This window comes from Pleurodeles waltl, chromosome 4_1, assembly GCF_031143425.1.
Source record: "Pleurodeles waltl isolate 20211129_DDA chromosome 4_1, aPleWal1.hap1.20221129, whole genome shotgun sequence".
Classification (NCBI taxonomy): Eukaryota; Metazoa; Chordata; class Amphibia; order Caudata; family Salamandridae; genus Pleurodeles; species Pleurodeles waltl.
The window spans coordinates 371,475,042-371,492,369 of NC_090442.1; positions in this window are offsets into that span (position 1 = coordinate 371,475,042).

A 17,328-nucleotide genomic window follows, 5' to 3' on the forward strand; every position below is an offset into this window, starting at 1 on the left:
AAAATGGTACCTCACTTGTGTGGGTAGGCATAGTGCCTTCAACGGGAAATGCTCCAAAACACAACGTGGACACATCATAATTTTCTTCAGAAAACAGAGGTGTTTTTTGCAAAGTGCCTACCTGTGGATTCTGACCTCTAGCTCAGCCAGCACCTAGGGAAACCTACCAGACCTGTGCATTTTTTTAAACTAAAGACCTAGGGGAATCCAACACGGGGAGGCCTGTGGGGCTCTCACCAGGTTCTGTTACCCAGAATCCTTTGCAAACCTCAAAATTTGGCACAAAAAACACTTCTTCCTCACATTTCGGTGACAAAGAGTTCAGGAATCTGAGAGGAGCCACAAATTTCCTTCACCCAGCGTTCCCCTAAGTCTCCCGATAAAAATGGTACCTCACTTGTGTGGGTAGGCATAGTGCCTGCGACGGGAAATGATCCAAAACACAACGTGGACACATCACAATTTTCTACAGAAAACAGAGGTGTTTTTTGCAAAGTGCCTACCTGTGGATTCTGGCCCCTAGGTCAGCCGGCACCTAGAAAAACCTACCAAACCTGTGCATTTTTGAAAACTAGAGACCTAGGGGAATCCAAGACGGGGTGACTTGTGGGGCTCACACCAGGTTCTGTTACCCAGAATCCTTTGCAAACCTCAAAATTTGGCACAAAAAACACTTCTTCCTCACATTTCGGTGACAAAGAGTTCAGGAATCTGAGAGGAGCCCCAAATTTCCTTCAACCTAGCGTTCCCCCAAGTCTCCCGATAAAAATGGTACCTCACTTGTGTGGGTAGGCATAGTGCCTGCGACGGGAAATGATCCAAAACACAACGTGGACACATCACAATTTTCTACAGAAAACAGAGGTGTTTTTTGCAAAGTGCCTACCTGTGGATTCTGGCCCCTAGGTCAGCCGGCACCTAGAAAAACCTACCAAACCTGTGCATTTTTGAAAACTAGAGACCTAGGGGAATCCAAGACGGGGTGACTTGTGGGGCTCACACCAGGTTCTGTTACCCAGAATCCTTTGCAAACCTCAAAATTTGGCACAAAAAACACTTTTTCCTCACATTTTGGTGACAGAGAGTTCTGGAATCTGAGAGGAGCCACAAATTTCCTTCCACCCAGTGTTCCCCCAAGTCTCCCGATAAAAATGGTACCTCACTTGTGTGGGTAGGCATAGTGCACGCGACAGGAAATGCTCCAAAACACAACCTGGACACATCACATTTTTCTACAGAAAACAGAGGTGTTTTTTGCAAGTGCCTACCTGTGGATTTTGGCCTCTAGCTCAGCCAGCACCTAGGGAAACCTACCAACCCTGTGCATTTTTTTAAACTAAAGACCTGGGGGAATCCAAGATGGGGTGACCTGTGCGGCTCTCACCAGGTTCTGTTACCCAGAATCCTTTGCAAACCTCAAAATTCGGCTAAAAAAACACTTTTTCCTCACATTTTGGTGACAGAGAGTTCTGGAATCTGAGAGGAGCCACAAATTTCCTTCCACCCAGTGTTCCCCCAAGTCTCCCGATAAAAATGGTACCTCACTTGTGTGGGTAGGCATAGTGCATGCGACAGGAAATGCTCCAAAACACAACCTGGACACATCACATTTTTCTACAGAAAACAGAGGTGTTTTTTGCAAAGTGCCTACCTGTGGATTTTGGCCTCTAGCTCAGCCAGCACCTAGGGAAACCTACCAACCCTGTGCATTTTTTTAAACTAAAGACCTGGGGGAATCCAAGATGGGGTGACCTGTGGGGCTTTCACCAAGTTCTGTTACCCAGAATCCTTTGCAAACCTCAAAATTTGGCTAAAAACACACTTTTTCCTCACATTTCGGTGACAGAGAGTTCTGGAATCTGAGAGGAGTCACAACTTTCCTTCCACCCAGCGTTCCCCCAAGTCTCCCGATAAAAATGGTACCTCACTTGTGTGGGTAGGCATAGTGCCTGCAACAGGAAATGCTCCAAAACACAACGTGGACACATCACAATTTTCTTCAGAAAACAGAGGTGTTTTTTGCAAAGTGCCTACCTGTGGATTCTGGCCTCTAGCTCAGCCAGCACCTAGGGAAAACTACCAGACCTGTGCATTTTTCTAAACTAAAGACCTAGGGGAATCCAAGACGGGGTGGCCTGTGGGGCTCTCACCAGGTTCTGTTACCCAGAATCCTTTGCAAACCTCAAAATTTGGCACAAAAAACACTTCTTCCTCACATTTCGGTGACAAAGAGTTCAGGAATCTGAGAGGAGCCACAAATTTCCTTCCACCCACCGTTCCCCCAAGTCTCCCGATAAAAATGGTACCTCACTTGTGTGGCTAGGCATAGTGCCTGCGACAGGAAATGCTCCAAAACACAACGTGGAAACATCACAATTTTCTACAGAAAACAGAGGTGTTTTTCGCAAAGTGCCGACCTGTGGATATAGGCCTCTAGCTCAGCCGGCACCTAGGGAAACCTACCAAACCTTTTTTTTTTTTTAAACTAGAGACGTAGGTAAATCCAAGATGGGGTGACCTGTGCGGCTCTCACCAGGTTCTGTTACCCAAAATCCTTTGCAAACCTCATAATTTGGCAAAAAAAACACTTCTTCCTCACATTTCGGGGACAAAGAGTTCAGGAATATGAGAGGAGCCACAAATTTCCTTCCACCCAGCGTTCCCCCAAGTCTCCCGATAAAAATGGTACCTCACTTGTGTGGGTAGGCATAGTGCCCGCGACAGGAAATGCTCCAAAACACAAAGTGGACACATCACATTTTTCTACAGAAAACAGAGGTGTTTTTTGCATAGTGCCTACCTGTGGATTTTGGCCTCTAACTCAGTGGGCACCTAGGGAAACCTACCAAACCTGTGCATTTTTGAAAACTAGAGACCTAGCGGAATCCAGGACGGGGTGACTTGTGGGCCTCTCACCAGGTTCTGTTACCCAGAATCCTTTGCAAACCTCAAAATTTGGCTAAAAAAACACTTTTTCCTCACATTTTGGTGACAGAGAGTTCTGGAATCTGAGAGGAGCCACAAATTTCCTTCCATACAGCATTCTCCCAAGTCTCCCGATAAAAATGGTACCTCACTTGTGTGGGTAGGCATAGTGCCCGCGACAGGAAACGCTCCAAAACACAACGTGGACACATCACATTTTTCTACAGAAAACAGAGGTGTTTTTTGCATAGTGCCTACCTGTGGACTTTGGCCTCTAGCTCAGCCGGCACCTAGGGAACCCTACCAAACCTGTGCATTTTTGAAAACTAGAGTCCTAGGGGAATCCAAGACGCGGTGACTTGTGGGGCTCTCACCAGGTTCTGTTAACCAGAATCCTTTGCAAACCTCAAAAGTTGGCAAAAAAAAACACTTCTTCCTCACATTTCGGTGACAAAGAGTTCAGGAATCTGAGAGGAGCCACAAATTTCCTTCCACCCAGCATTCCCCTAAGTCTCCTGATACAAATGGTATCTCACTTGTGTGGGTAGGCAAAGTGCCCGCGACAGGAAATGCTCCAAAACACAACGTGGACACATCACATTTTTCTACAGAAAGCAGAGGTGTTGTTAGCAAAGTGCCTACCTGTGGATTTTGGCCTCTAGCTCAGCCGGCACCTAGGGAAACCTACCAAACCTGTGCATTTTTTAAAACTAAAGACCTAGGGGAATCCAAGACGGGGTGACCTGTGGGGCTCTCACCAGGTTCTGTTGCCCAGAATCCTTTGCAAACCTCAAAATTTGGCAAAAAAAAATTCCTTTTTCCTCACATTTCGGTGACAGAGAGTTCTGGAATCTGAGAGGAGCCACAAATTTCCTTCCACCCAGCATTCACCCAAGTCGCCCGATAAAAATAGTACCTAACTTATGCGGGTAGGCATAGTGCCCGCGACAGGAAATGCTCCAAAACACAACGTGGACACATCACAATTTTCTTCAGAAAACAGAGGTGTTTTTTGCAAAGTGCCTACCTGTGGATTCTGACCTCTAGCTCAGCCAGCACCTAGGGAAACCTACCAGACCTGTGCATTTTTTAAAACTAAAGACCTAGGGGAATCCAAGACGGGGTGGCCTGTGGGGCTCTCACCAGGTTCTGTTACCCAGAATCCTTTGCAAACCTCAAAATTTGGCACAAAAAACACTTCTTCCTCACATTTCGGTGACAAAGAGTTCAGGAATCTGAGAGGAGCCCCAAATTTCCTTCAACCTAGCGTTCCCCCAAGTCTCCCGATAAAAATGGTGTCTCACTTGTGTGGTTAGGCATAGTGCACGCGACAGGAAATGCTCCAAAACACAACGTGGACACATCACATTTTTCTACAGAAAGCAGGGGTGTTTTTAGCAAAGTGCCTACCTGTGAATTTTTGCCTCTAGCTCAGCCGGCACCTAGGGAAACCTACCAAACCTGTGTTTTTTTGAAAACTAGAGACCTAGGGGAATCCAAGATGGGGTGACTTGTGGGGCTCTCACCAGGTTCTGTTACCCAGAATCCTTTGCAGACCTCAAAATTTGGCTACAAAAACACTTTTTCCTCACATTTCGGTGACAGAGAGTTCTGGAATCTGAGAGGAGCCACAAATTTCCTTCCACCCAGCGTTCCCCCAAGTCTCCCGATAAAAATGGTACCTCACTTGTGTGGGTAGGCATAGTGCCTGCGACGGGAAATGCTCCAAAACACAACGTGGACACATCACAATTTTCTACAGAAAACAGAGGTGTTTTTTGCAAAGTGCCTACCTGTGGATTCTGGCCCCTAGGTCAGCCGGCACCTAGAAAAACCTACCAAACCTGTGCATTTTTGAAAACTAGAGACCTAGGGGAATCCAAGACGGGGTGACTTGTGGGGCTCACACCAGGTTCTGTTACCCAGAATCCTTTGCAAACCTCAAAATTCGGCTAAAAAAAACACTTTTTCCTCACATTTTGGTGACAGAGAGTTCTGGAATCTGAGAGGAGCCACAAATTTTCTTCCACCCAGTGTTCCCCCAAGTCTCCAGATAAAAATGGTACCTCACTTGTGTGGGTAGGCATAGTGCACGCGACAGGAAATGCTCCAAAACACAACCTGGACACATCACATTTTTCTACAGAAAACAGAGGTGTTTTTTGCAAAGTGCCTACCTGTGGATTTTGGCCTCTAGCTCAGCCAGCACCTAGGGAAACCTACCAACCCTGTGCCTTTTTTTACACTAAAGACCTGGGGGAATCCAAGATGGGGTGACCTGTGGGGCTTTCACCAGGTTCTGTTACCCAGAATCCTTTGCAAACCTCAAAATTTGGCTAAAAACACACTTCTTCCTCACATTTCGGGGACAAAGAGTTCAGGAATCTGAGAGGAGCCACAAATTTCCTTCCACCCAGCGTTCCCCCAAGTCTCCCGATAAAAATGGTACCTCACTTGTGTGGGTAGGCATAGTGCCCGCGACAGGAAATGCTCCAAAACACAACGTGGACACATCACATTTTTCTACAGAAAACAGAGGTGTTTTTTGCAAAGTGCCTACCTGTGGATTTTGGCCTCTAGCTCAGCCGGCACCTAGGGAAACCTACCAACCCTGTGCATTTTTGAAAACTAGAGACCTAGGGAAATCTAAGACGGGGTGACTTGTGGGGCTCTCAGCAGGTTCTGTTACCCAGAATCCTTTGCAAACCTCAAAGTTTGGCTAAAAAAACAAGTTTTCCTCACATTTCGGTGACAGGGAGTTCTGGAATCTGAGAGGAGCCACAAATTTCCTTCCACCCAGCGTTCCCCCAAGTCTCCCGATAAAAATGGTACCTCACTTGTGTGGGTAGGCATAGTGCCTGCAACGGGAAATGCTCCAAAACACAACGTAGACACATCACAATTTTCTTCAGAAAACAGAGGTGTTTTTTGCAAAGTGCCTACCTGTGGATTCTGACCTCTAGCTCAGCCAGCACCTAGGGAAACCTACCAGACCTGTGCATTTTTTAAAACTAAAGACCTAGGGGAATCCAAAACGGGGTGGCCTGTGGGGCTCTCACCAGGTTCTGTTACCCAGAATCCTTTGCAAACCTCAAAATTTGGCACAAAAAACACTTCTTCCTCACATTTCGGTGACAAAGAGTTCAGGAATCTGAGAGGAGCCACACATTTCCTTCCACCCAGCGTTCCCCTAAGTCTCCCGATAAAAATGGTACCTCACTTGTGTGGGTAGGCATAGTGCCTGCGACGGGAAATGATCCAAAACACAACGTGGACACATCACAATTTTCTACAGAAAACAGAGGTGTTTTTTGCAAAGTGCCTACCTGTGGATTCTGGCCCCTAGGTCAGCCGGCACCTAGAAAAACCTACCAAACCTGTGCATTTTTGAAAACTAGAGACCTAGAGGAATCCAAGACGGGGTGACTTGTGGGGCTCACACCAGGTTCTGTTACCCAGAATCCTTTGCAAACCTCAAAATTCGGCTAAAAAAACACTTTTTCCTCACATTTTGGTGACAGAGAGTTCTGGAATCTGAGAGGAGCCACAAATTTCCTTCCACCCAGTGCTACCCCAAGTCTCCCGATAAAAATGGTACCTCACTTGTGTTGGTAGGCATAGTGCACGCGACAGGAAATGCTCCAAAACACAACCTGGACACATCACATTTTTCTACAGAAAACAGAGGTGTTTTTTGCAAAGTGCCTACCTGTGGATTTTGGCCTCTAGCTCAGCCAGCACCTAGGGAAACCTACCAACCCTGTGCATTTTTTTAAACTAAAGACCTGGGGGAATCGAAGATGGGGTGACCTGTGGGGCTTTCACCAGGTTCTGTTACCCAGAATCCTTTGCAAACCTCATAATTTGGCTAAAAACACACTTTTTCCTCACATTTCGGTGACAGAGAGTTCTGCAATCTGAGAGGAGCCACAAATTTCCTTCCACCCAGCGTTCCCCCAAGTCTCCCGATAAAAATGGTTCCTCACTTGTGTGGGTAGGCATAGTGCCTGCAACAGGAAATGCTCCAAAACACAACGTGGACACATCACAATTTTCTTCAGAAAACCGAGGTGTTTTTTGTAAAGTGCCTACCTGTGGATTCTGGCCTCTAGCTCAGCCAGCACCTAGGGAAACCTACCAGACCTGTGCATTTTTTAAAACTAAAGACCTAGGGGAATCCAAGACGGGGTGGCCTGTGGGGCTCTCACCAGGTTCTGTTACCCAGAATCCTTTGCAAACCTCAAAATTTGGAACAAAAAACCCTTCTTCTCTAAATTTCGGTGACAAAGAGTTCAGGAATCTGAGAGGAGCCACAAATTTCCTTCCACCCAGCGTTCCCCCAAGTCTCCCGATAAAAATGGTACCTCACTTGTGTGGCTAGGCATAGTGCCTGCGACAGGAAATGCTCCAAAACACAACGTGGAAACATCACAATTTTCTACAGAAAACAGAGGTGTTTTTCGCAAAGTGCCTACCTGTGGATATAGGCCTCTAGCTCAGCCGGCACCTAGGGAAACCTACCAAACCTGTGCATTTTTCAAAACTAGAGACGTAGGTAAATCCAAGATGGGGTGACCTGTGCGGCTCTCACCAGGTTCTGTTACCCAGAATCCTTTGCAAACCTCATAATTTGGCCAAAAAAAACACTTCTTCCTCACATTTCGGGGACAAAGAGTTCAGGAATATGAGAGGAGCCACAAATTTCCTTCCACCCAGCGTTCCCCCAAGTCTCCCGATAAAAATGGTACCTCACTTGTGTGTGTAGGCATAGTGCCCGCGACAGGAAATGCTCCAAAACACAAAGTGGACACATCACATTTTTCTACAGAAAACAGAGGTGTTTTTTGATTAGTGCCTACCTGTGGATTTTGGCCTCTAGCTCAGTGGGCACCTAGGGAAACCTACCAAACCTGTGCATTTTTGAAAACTAGAGACCTAGCGGAATCCAAGACGGGGTGACTTGTGGGGCTCTCACCAGGTTCTGTTACCCAGAATCCTTTGCAAACCTCAAAATTTGGCTAAAAAAACACTTTTTCCTCACATTTTGGTGACAGAGAGTTCTGGAATCTGAGAGGAGCCACAAATTTCCTTCCATACAGCATTCTCCCAAGTCTCCAGATAAAAATGGTACCTCACTTGTGTGGGTAGGCATAGTGCCCGCGACAGGAAACGCTCCAAAACACAACGTGGACACATCACATTTTTCTACAGAAAACAGAGGTGTTTTTTGCATAGTGCCTACCTGTGGACTTTGGCCTCTAGCTCAGCCGGCACCTAGGGAACCCTACCAAACCTGTGCATTTTTGAAAACTAGAGACCTAGGGGAATCCAAGACGGGGTGACTTGTGGGGCTCTCACCAGGTTCTGTTAACCAGAATCCTTTGCAAACCTCAAAAGTTGGCAAAAAAAAACACTTCTTCCTCACATTTCGGTGACAAAGAGTTCAGGAATCTGAGAGGAGCCACACATTTCCTTCCACCCAGCATTCCCCTAAGTCTCCTGATACAAATGGTATCTCACTTGTGTGGGTAGGCAAAGTGCCCGCGACAGGAAATGCTCCAAAACACAACGTGGACACATCACATTTTTCTACAGAAAGCAGAGGTGTTGTTAGCAAAGTGCCTACCTGTGGATTTTGGCCTCTAGCTCAGCCGGCACCTAGGGAAACCTACCAAACCTGTACATTTTTTAAAACTAAAGACCATGGGGAATCCAAGACGGGGTGACCTGTGGGGCTCTCACCAGGTTCTGTTGCCCAGAATCCTTTGCAAACCTCAAAATTTGGCACAAAAAAATCACTTTTTTCTCAAATTTCGGTGACAGAGAGTTCTGGAATCTGAGAGGAGCCACAAATTTCCTTCCACCCAGCATTCACCCAAGTCGCCCGATAAAAATAGTACCTAACTTATGCGGGTAGGCATAGTGCCCGCGACAGGAAATGCTCCAAAACACGACGTGGACACATCACATTTTTCTACAGAAAAAAGACGTGTTTTTTGCAAAGTGCCTACCTGTGGATTTTGGCCTCTAGCTCAGCCGGCACCTAGGGAAACCTACCAAACCAGTGCATTTTTTGAAAACTAGAGACCGAGGGGAATCCAAGACGGGGTGACTTGTGGGGCTCTCACCAGGTTCTGTTACCCAGAATCCTTTGCAAACCTCAGAATTTTGCTAAAAAAACACTTTTTCCTCACATTTCGGTGACAGAGAGTTCAGGAATCTGATAGGAGCCCCAAATTTCCTTCTACCCAGCGTTCCCCCAAGTCTCCTGATAAAAATGGTACCTCACTTGTGTGGGTAGGCATAGCGCCCTCAACAGGAAATGCTCCAAAACACAACGTGGACACATCACATTTTTCTACAGAAAACAGAGGTGTTTTTTGCAAATTGCCTACCTGTGGATTTTGGCCTCTAGCTCAGCCGGCACCTAGGCAAACCTACCAAACCTGTGCATTTTTCAAAACTAGAGACGTAGGTAAATCAGAGATGGGGTGACCTGTGCGGCTCTCACCAGGTTCTGTTACCCAGAATCCTTTGCAAACCTCAAACTTTGGCAAAAAAAACACTTCTTCCTCACATTTCGGGGACAAAGAGTTCAGGAATCTGAGAGGAGCCACAAATTTCCTTCCACCCAGCGTTCCCCCAAGTCTCCCGATAAAAATGGTACCTCACTTGTGTGGGTAGGCATAGTGCCCGCGACAGGAAATGCTCCAAAACACAACGTGGACACATAACATTTTTCTACAGAAAACAGAGGTGTTTTTTGCAAAGTGCCTACCTGTGGATTTTGGCCTCTAGCTCAGCCGGCACCTAGGGAAATCTACCAACCCTGTGCATTTTTGAAAACTAGAGACCTAGGGAAATCTAAGACGGGGTGATTTGTGGGGCTCTCAGCAGGTTCTGTTACCCAGAATCCTTTGCAAACCTCAAAGTTTGGCTAAAAAAACAAGTTTTCCTCACATTTCGGTGACAGGGAGTTCTGGAATCTGAGAGGAGCCACAAATTTCCTTCCACCCAGCGTTCCCCCAAGTCTCCCGATAAAAATGGTACCTCACTTGTGTGGGTAGGCATAGTGCCTGCAACGGGAAATGCTCCAAAACACATCGTAGACACATCACAATTTTCTTCAGAAAACAGAGGTGTTTTTTGCAAAGTGCCTACCTGTGGATTCTGACCTCTAGCTCAGCCAGCACCTAGGGAAACCTACCAGACCTGTGCATTTTTTAAAACTAAAGACCTAGGGGAATCCAAAACGGGGTGGCCTGTGGGGCTCTCACCAGGTTCTGTTACCCAGAATCCTTTGCAAACCTCAAAATTTGGCACAAAAAACACTTCTTCCTCACATTTCGGTGACAAAGAGTTAAGGAATCTGAGAGGAGCCACAAATTTCCTTCCACCCAGCGTTCCCCTAAGTCTCCCGATAAAAATGGTACCTCACTTGTGTGGGTAGGCATAGTGCCCGCGACGGGAAATGATCCAAAACACAACGTGGACACATCACAATTTTCTACAGAAAACAGAGGTGTTTTTTGCAAAGTGCCTACCTGTGGATTCTGGCCCCTAGGTCAGCCGGCACCTAGAAAAACCTACCAAACCTGTGCATTTTTTAAAACTAGAGACCTAGAGGAATCCAAGACGGGGTGACTTGTGGGCTCACACCAGGTTCTGTTACCCAGAATCCTTTGCAAACCTCAAAATTCGGCTAAAAAAACACTTTTTCCTCACATTTTGGTGACAGAGAGTTCTGGAATCTGAGAGGAGCCACAAATTTCCTTCCACCCAGTGCTACCCCAAGTCTCCCGATAAAAATGGTACCTCACTTGTGTTGGTAGGCATAGTGCACGCGACAGGAAATGCTCCAAAACACAACCTGGACACATCACATTTTTCTACAGAAAACAGAGGTGTTTTTTGCAAAGTGCCTACCTGTGGATTTTGGCCTCTAGCTCAGCCAGCACCTAGGGAAACCTACCAACCCTGTGCATTTTTTTAAACTAAAGACCTGGGGGAATCGAAGATGGGGTGACCTGTGGGGCTTTCACCAGGTTCTGTTACCCAGAATCCTTTGCAAACCTCATAATTTGGCTAAAAACACACTTTTTCCTCACATTTCGGTGACAGAGAGTTCTGCAATCTGAGAGGAGCCACAAATTTCCTTCCACCCAGCGTTCCCCCAAGTCTCCCGATAAAAATGGTACCTCACTTGTGTGGGTAGGCATAGTGCCTGCGACGGGAAATGATCCAAAACACAACGTGGACACATCACAATTTTCTACAGAAAACAGAGGTGTTTTTTGCAAAGTGCCTACCTGTGGATTCTGGCCCCTAGGTCAGCCGGCACCTAGAAAAACCTACCAAACCTGTGCATTTTTGAAAACTAGAGACCTAGAGGAATCCAAGACGGGGTGACTTGTGGGGCTCACACCAGGTTCTGTTACCCAGAATCCTTTGCAAACCTCAAAATTCGGCTAAAAAAACACTTTTTCCTCACATTTTGGTGACAGAGAGTTCTGGAATCTGAGAGGAGCCACAAATTTCCTTCCACCCAGTGTTACCCCAAGTCTCCCGATAAAAATGGTACCTCACTTGTGTTGGTAGGCATAGTGCACGCGACAGGAAATGCTCCAAAACACAACCTGGACACATCACATTTTTCTACAGAAAACAGAGGTGTTTTTTGCAAAGTGCCTACCTGTGGATTTTGGCCTCTAGCTCAGCCAGCACCTAGGGAAACCTACCAACCCTGTGCATTTTTTTAAACTAAAGACCTGGGGGAATCGAAGATGGGGTGACCTGTGGGGCTTTCACCAGGTTCTGTTACCCAGAATCCTTTGCAAACCTCATAATTTGGCTAAAAACACACTTTTTCCTCACATTTCGGTGACAGAGAGTTCTGCAATCTGAGAGGAGCCACAAATTTCCTTCCACCCAGCGTTCCCCCAAGTCTCCCGATAAAAATGGTACCTCACTTGTGTGGGTAGGCATAGTGCCTGCAACAGGAAATGCTCCAAAACACAACGTGGACACATCACAATTTTCTTCAGAAAACAGAGGTGTTTTTTGCAAAGTGCCTACCTGTGGATTCTGGCCTCTAGCTCAGCCAGCACCTAGGGAAACCTACCAGACCTGTGCATTTTTTAAAACTAAAGACCTAGGGGAATCCAAGACGGGGTGGCCTGTGGGGCTCTCACCAGGTTCTGTTACCCAGAATCCTTTGCAAACCTCAAAATTGGAACAAAAAACCCTTCTTCTCTAAATTTCGGTGACAAAGAGTTCAGGAATCTGAGAGGAGCCACAAATTTCCTTCCACCCAGCGTTCCCCCAAGTCTCCCGATAAAAATGGTACCTCACTTGTGTGGCTAGGCATAGTGCCTGCGACAGGAAATGCTCCAAAACACAACGTGGAAACATCACAATTTTCTACAGAAAACAGAGGTGTTTTTCGCAAAGTGCCTACCTGTGGATATAGGCCTCTAGCTCAGCCGGCACCTAGGGAAACCTACCAAACCTGTGCATTTTTCAAAACTAGAGACGTAGGTAAATCCAAGATGGGGTGACCTGTGCGGCTCTCACCAGGTTCTGTTACCCAGAATCCTTTGCAAACCTCATAATTTGGCCAAAAAAAACACTTCTTCCTCACATTTCGGGGACAAAGAGTTCAGGAATATGAGAGGAGCCACAAATTTCCTTCCACCCAGCGTTCCCCCAAGTCTCCCGATAAAAATGGTACCTCACTTGTGTGTGTAGGCATAGTGCCCGCGACAGGAAATGCTCCAAAACACAAAGTGGACACATCACATTTTTCTGCAGAAAACAGAGGTGTTTTTTGATTAGTGCCTACCTGTGGATTTTGGCCTCTAGCTCAGTGGGCACCTAGGGAAACCTACCAAACCTGTGCATTTTTGAAAACTAGAGACCTAGCGGAATCCAAGACGGGGTGACTTGTGGGGCTCTCACCAGGTTCTGTTACCCAGAATCCTTTGCAAACCTCAAAATTTGGCTAAAAAAACACTTTTTCCTCACATTTTGGTGACAGAGAGTTCTGGAATCTGAGAGGAGCCACAAATTTCCTTCCATACAGCATTCTCCCAAGTCTCCAGATAAAAATGGTACCTCACTTGTGTGGGTAGGCATAGTGCCCGCGACAGGAAACGCTCCAAAACACAACGTGGACACATCACATTTTTCTACAGAAAACAGAGGTGTTTTTTGCATAGTGCCTACCTGTGGACTTTGGCCTCTAGCTCAGCCGGCACCTAGGGAACCCTACCAAACCTGTGCATTTTTGAAAACTAGAGACCTAGGGGAATCCAAGACGGGGTGACTTGTGGGGCTCTCACCAGGTTCTGTTACCCAGAATCCTTTGCAAACCTCATAATTTGGCCAAAAAAAAACACTTCTTCCTCACATTTCGGGGACAAAGAGTTCAGGAATATGAGAGGAGCCACAAATTTCCTTCCACCCAGCGTTCCCCCAAGTCTCCCGATAAAAATGGTACCTCACTTGTGTGTGTAGGCATAGTGCCCGCGACAGGAAATGCTCCAAAACACAAAGTGGACACATCACATTTTTCTACAGAAAACAGAGGTGTTTTTTGATTAGTGCCTACCTGTGGATTTTGGCCTCTAGCTCAGTGGGCACCTAGGGAAACCTACCAAACCTGTGCATTTTTGAAAACTAGAGACCTAGCGGAATCCAAGACGGGGTGACTTGTGGGGCTCTCACCAGGTTCTGTTACCCAGAATCCTTTGCAAACCTCAAAATTTGGCTAAAAAAACACTTTTTCCTCACATTTTGGTGACAGAGAGTTCTGGAATCTGAGAGGAGCCACAAATTTCCTTCCATACAGCATTCTCCCAAGTCTCCAGATAAAAATGGTACCTCACTTGTGTGGGTAGGCATAGTGCCCGCGACAGGAAACGCTCCAAAACACAACGTGGACACATCACATTTTTCTACAGAAAACAGAGGTGTTTTTTGCATAGTGCCTACCTGTGGACTTTGGCCTCTAGCTCAGCCGGCACCTAGGGAACCCTACCAAACCTGTGCATTTTTGAAAACTAGAGACCTAGGGGAATCCAAGACGGGGTGACTTGTGGGGCTCTCACCAGGTTCTGTTAACCAGAATCCTTTGCAAACCTCAAAAGTTGGCAAAAAAAAACACTTCTTCCTCACATTTCGGTGACAAAGAGTTCAGGAATCTGAGAGGAGCCACACATTTCCTTCCACCCAGCATTCCCCTAAGTCTCCTGATACAAATGGTATCTCACTTGTGTGGGTAGGCAAAGTGCCCGCGACAGGAAATGCTCCAAAACACAACGTGGACACATCACATTTTTCTACAGAAAGCAGAGGTGTTGTTAGCAAAGTGCCTACCTGTGGATTTTGGCCTCTAGCTCAGCCGGCACCTAGGGAAACCTACCAAACCTGTGCATTTTTTAAAACTAAAGACCATGGGGAATCCAAGACGGGGTGACCTGTGGGGCTCTCACCAGGTTCTGTTGCCCAGAATCCTTTGCAAACCTCAAAATTTGGCACAAAAAAATCACTTTTTTCTCAAATTTCGGTGACAGAGAGTTCTGGAATCTGAGAGGAGCCACAAATTTCCTTCCACCCAGCATTCACCCAAGTCGCCCGATAAAAATAGTACCTAACTTATGCGGGTAGGCATAGTGCCCGCGACAGGAAATGCTCCAAAACACGACGTGGACACATCACATTTTTCTACAGAAAAAAGACGTGTTTTTTGCAAAGTGCCTACCTGTGGATTTTGGCCTCTAGCTCAGCCGGCACCTAGGGAAACCTACCAAACCAGTGCATTTTTTTAAAACTAGAGACCGAGGGGAATCCAAGACGGGGTGACTTGTGGGGCTCTCACCAGGTTCTGTTACCCAGAATCCTTTGCAAACCTCAGAATTTTGCTAAAAAAACACTTTTTCCTCACATTTCGGTGACAGAGAGTTCAGGAATCTGATAGGAGCCCCAAATTTCCTTCTACCCAGCGTTCCCCCAAGTCTCCTGATAAAAATGGTACCTCACTTGTGTGGGTAGGCATAGCGCCCTCAACAGGAAATGCTCCAAAACACAACGTGGACACATCACATTTTTCTACAGAAAACAGAGGTGTTTTTTGCAAATTGCCTACCTGTGGATTTTGGCCTCTAGCTCAGCCGGCACCTAGGCAAACCTACCAAACCTGTGCATTTTTCAAAACTAGAGACGTAGGTAAATCAGAGATGGGGTGACCTGTGCGGCTCTCACCAGGTTCTGTTACCCAGAATCCTTTGCAAACCTCAAAATTTGGCAAAAAAAACACTTCTTCCTCACATTTCGGGGACAAAGAGTTCAGGAATCTGAGAGGAGCCACAAATTTCCTTCCACCCAGCGTTCCCCCAAGTCTCCCGATAAAAATGGTACCTCACTTGTGTGGGTAGGCATAGTGCCCGCGACAGGAAATGCTCCAAAACACAACGTGGACACATCACATTTTTCTACAGAAAACAGAGGTGTTTTTTGCAAAGTGCCTACCTGTGGATTTTGGCCTCTAGCTCAGCCGGCACCTAGGGAAACCTACCAACCCTGTGCATTTTTGAAAACTAGAGACCTAGGGAAATCTAAGACGGGGTGATTTGTGGGGCTCTCAGCAGGTTCTGTTACCCAGAATCCTTTGCAAACCTCAAAGTTTGGCTAAAAAAACAAGTTTTCCTCACATTTCGGTGACAGGGAGTTCTGGAATCTGAGAGGAGCCACAAATTTCCTTCCACCCAGCGTTCCCCCAAGTCTCCCGATAAAAATGGTACCTCACTTGTGTGGGTAGGCATAGTGCCTGCAACGGGAAATGCTCCAAAACACATCGTAGACACATCACAATTTTCTTCAGAAAACAGAGGTGTTTTTTGCAAAGTGCCTACCTGTGGATTCTGACCTCTAGCTCAGCCAGCACCTAGGGAAACCTACCAGACCTGTGCATTTTTTAAAACTAAAGACCTAGGGGAATCCAAAACGGGGTGGCCTGTGGGGCTCTCACCAGGTTCTGTTACCCAGAATCCTTTGCAAACCTCAAAATTTGGCACAAAAAACACTTCTTCCTCACATTTCGGTGACAAAGAGTTCAGGAATCTGAGAGGAGCCACAAATTTCCTTCCACCCAGCGTTCCCCTAAGTCTCCCGATAAAAATGGTACCTCACTTGTGTGGGTAGGCATAGTGCCCGCGACGGGAAATGATCCAAAACACAACGTGGACACATCACAATTTTCTACAGAAAACAGAGGTGTTTTTTGCAAAGTGCCTACCTGTGGATTCTGGCCCCTAGGTCAGCCGGCACCTAGAAAAACCTACCAAACCTGTGCATTTTTTAAAACTAGAGACCTAGAGGAATCCAAGACGGGGTGACTTGTGGGGCTCACACCAGGTTCTGTTACCCAGAATCCTTTGCAAACCTCAAAATTCGGCTAAAAAAACACTTTTTCCTCACATTTTGGTGACAGAGAGTTCTGGAATCTGAGAGGAGCCACAAATTTCCTTCCACCCAGTGTTACCCCAAGTCTCCCGATAAAAATGGTACCTCACTTGTGTGGGTAGGCATAGTGCACGCGACAGGAAATGCTCCAAAACACAACCTGGACACATCACATTTTTCTACAGAAAACAGATGTGTTTTTTGCAAAGTGCCTACCTGTGGATTTTGGCCTCTAGCTCAGCCAGCACCTAGGGAAACCTACCAACCCTGTGCATTTTTTTAAACTAAAGACCTGGGGGAATCGAAGATGGGGTGACCTGTGGGGCTTTCACCAGGTTCTGTTACCCAGAATCCTTTGCAAACCTCATAATTTGGCTAAAAACACACTTTTTCCTCACATTTCGGTGACAGAGAGTTCTGCAATCTGAGAGGAGCCACAAATTTCCTTCCACCCAGCGTTCCCCCAAGTCTCCCGATAAAAATGGTACCTCACTTGTGTGGGTAGGCATAGTGCCTGCAACAGGAAATGCTCCAAAACACAACGTGGACACATCACAATTTTCTTCAGAAAACAGAGGTGTTTTTTGCAAAGTGCCTACCTGTGGATTCTGGCCTCTAGCTCATCCAGCACCTAGGGAAACCTACCAGACCTGTGCATTTTTTAAAACTAAAGACCTAGGGGAATCCAAGACGGGGTGGCCTGTGGGGCTCTCACCAGGTTCTGTTACCCAGAATCCTTTGCAAACCTCAAAATTTGGAACAAAAAACCCTTCTTCTCTAAATTTCGGTGACAAAGAGTTCAGGAATCTGAGAGGAGCCACAAATTTCCTTCCACCCAGCGTTCCCCCAAGTCTTCCGATAAAAATGGTACCTCACTTGTGTGGCTAGGCATAGTGCCTGCGACAGGAAATGCTCCAAAACACAACGTGGAAACATCACAAT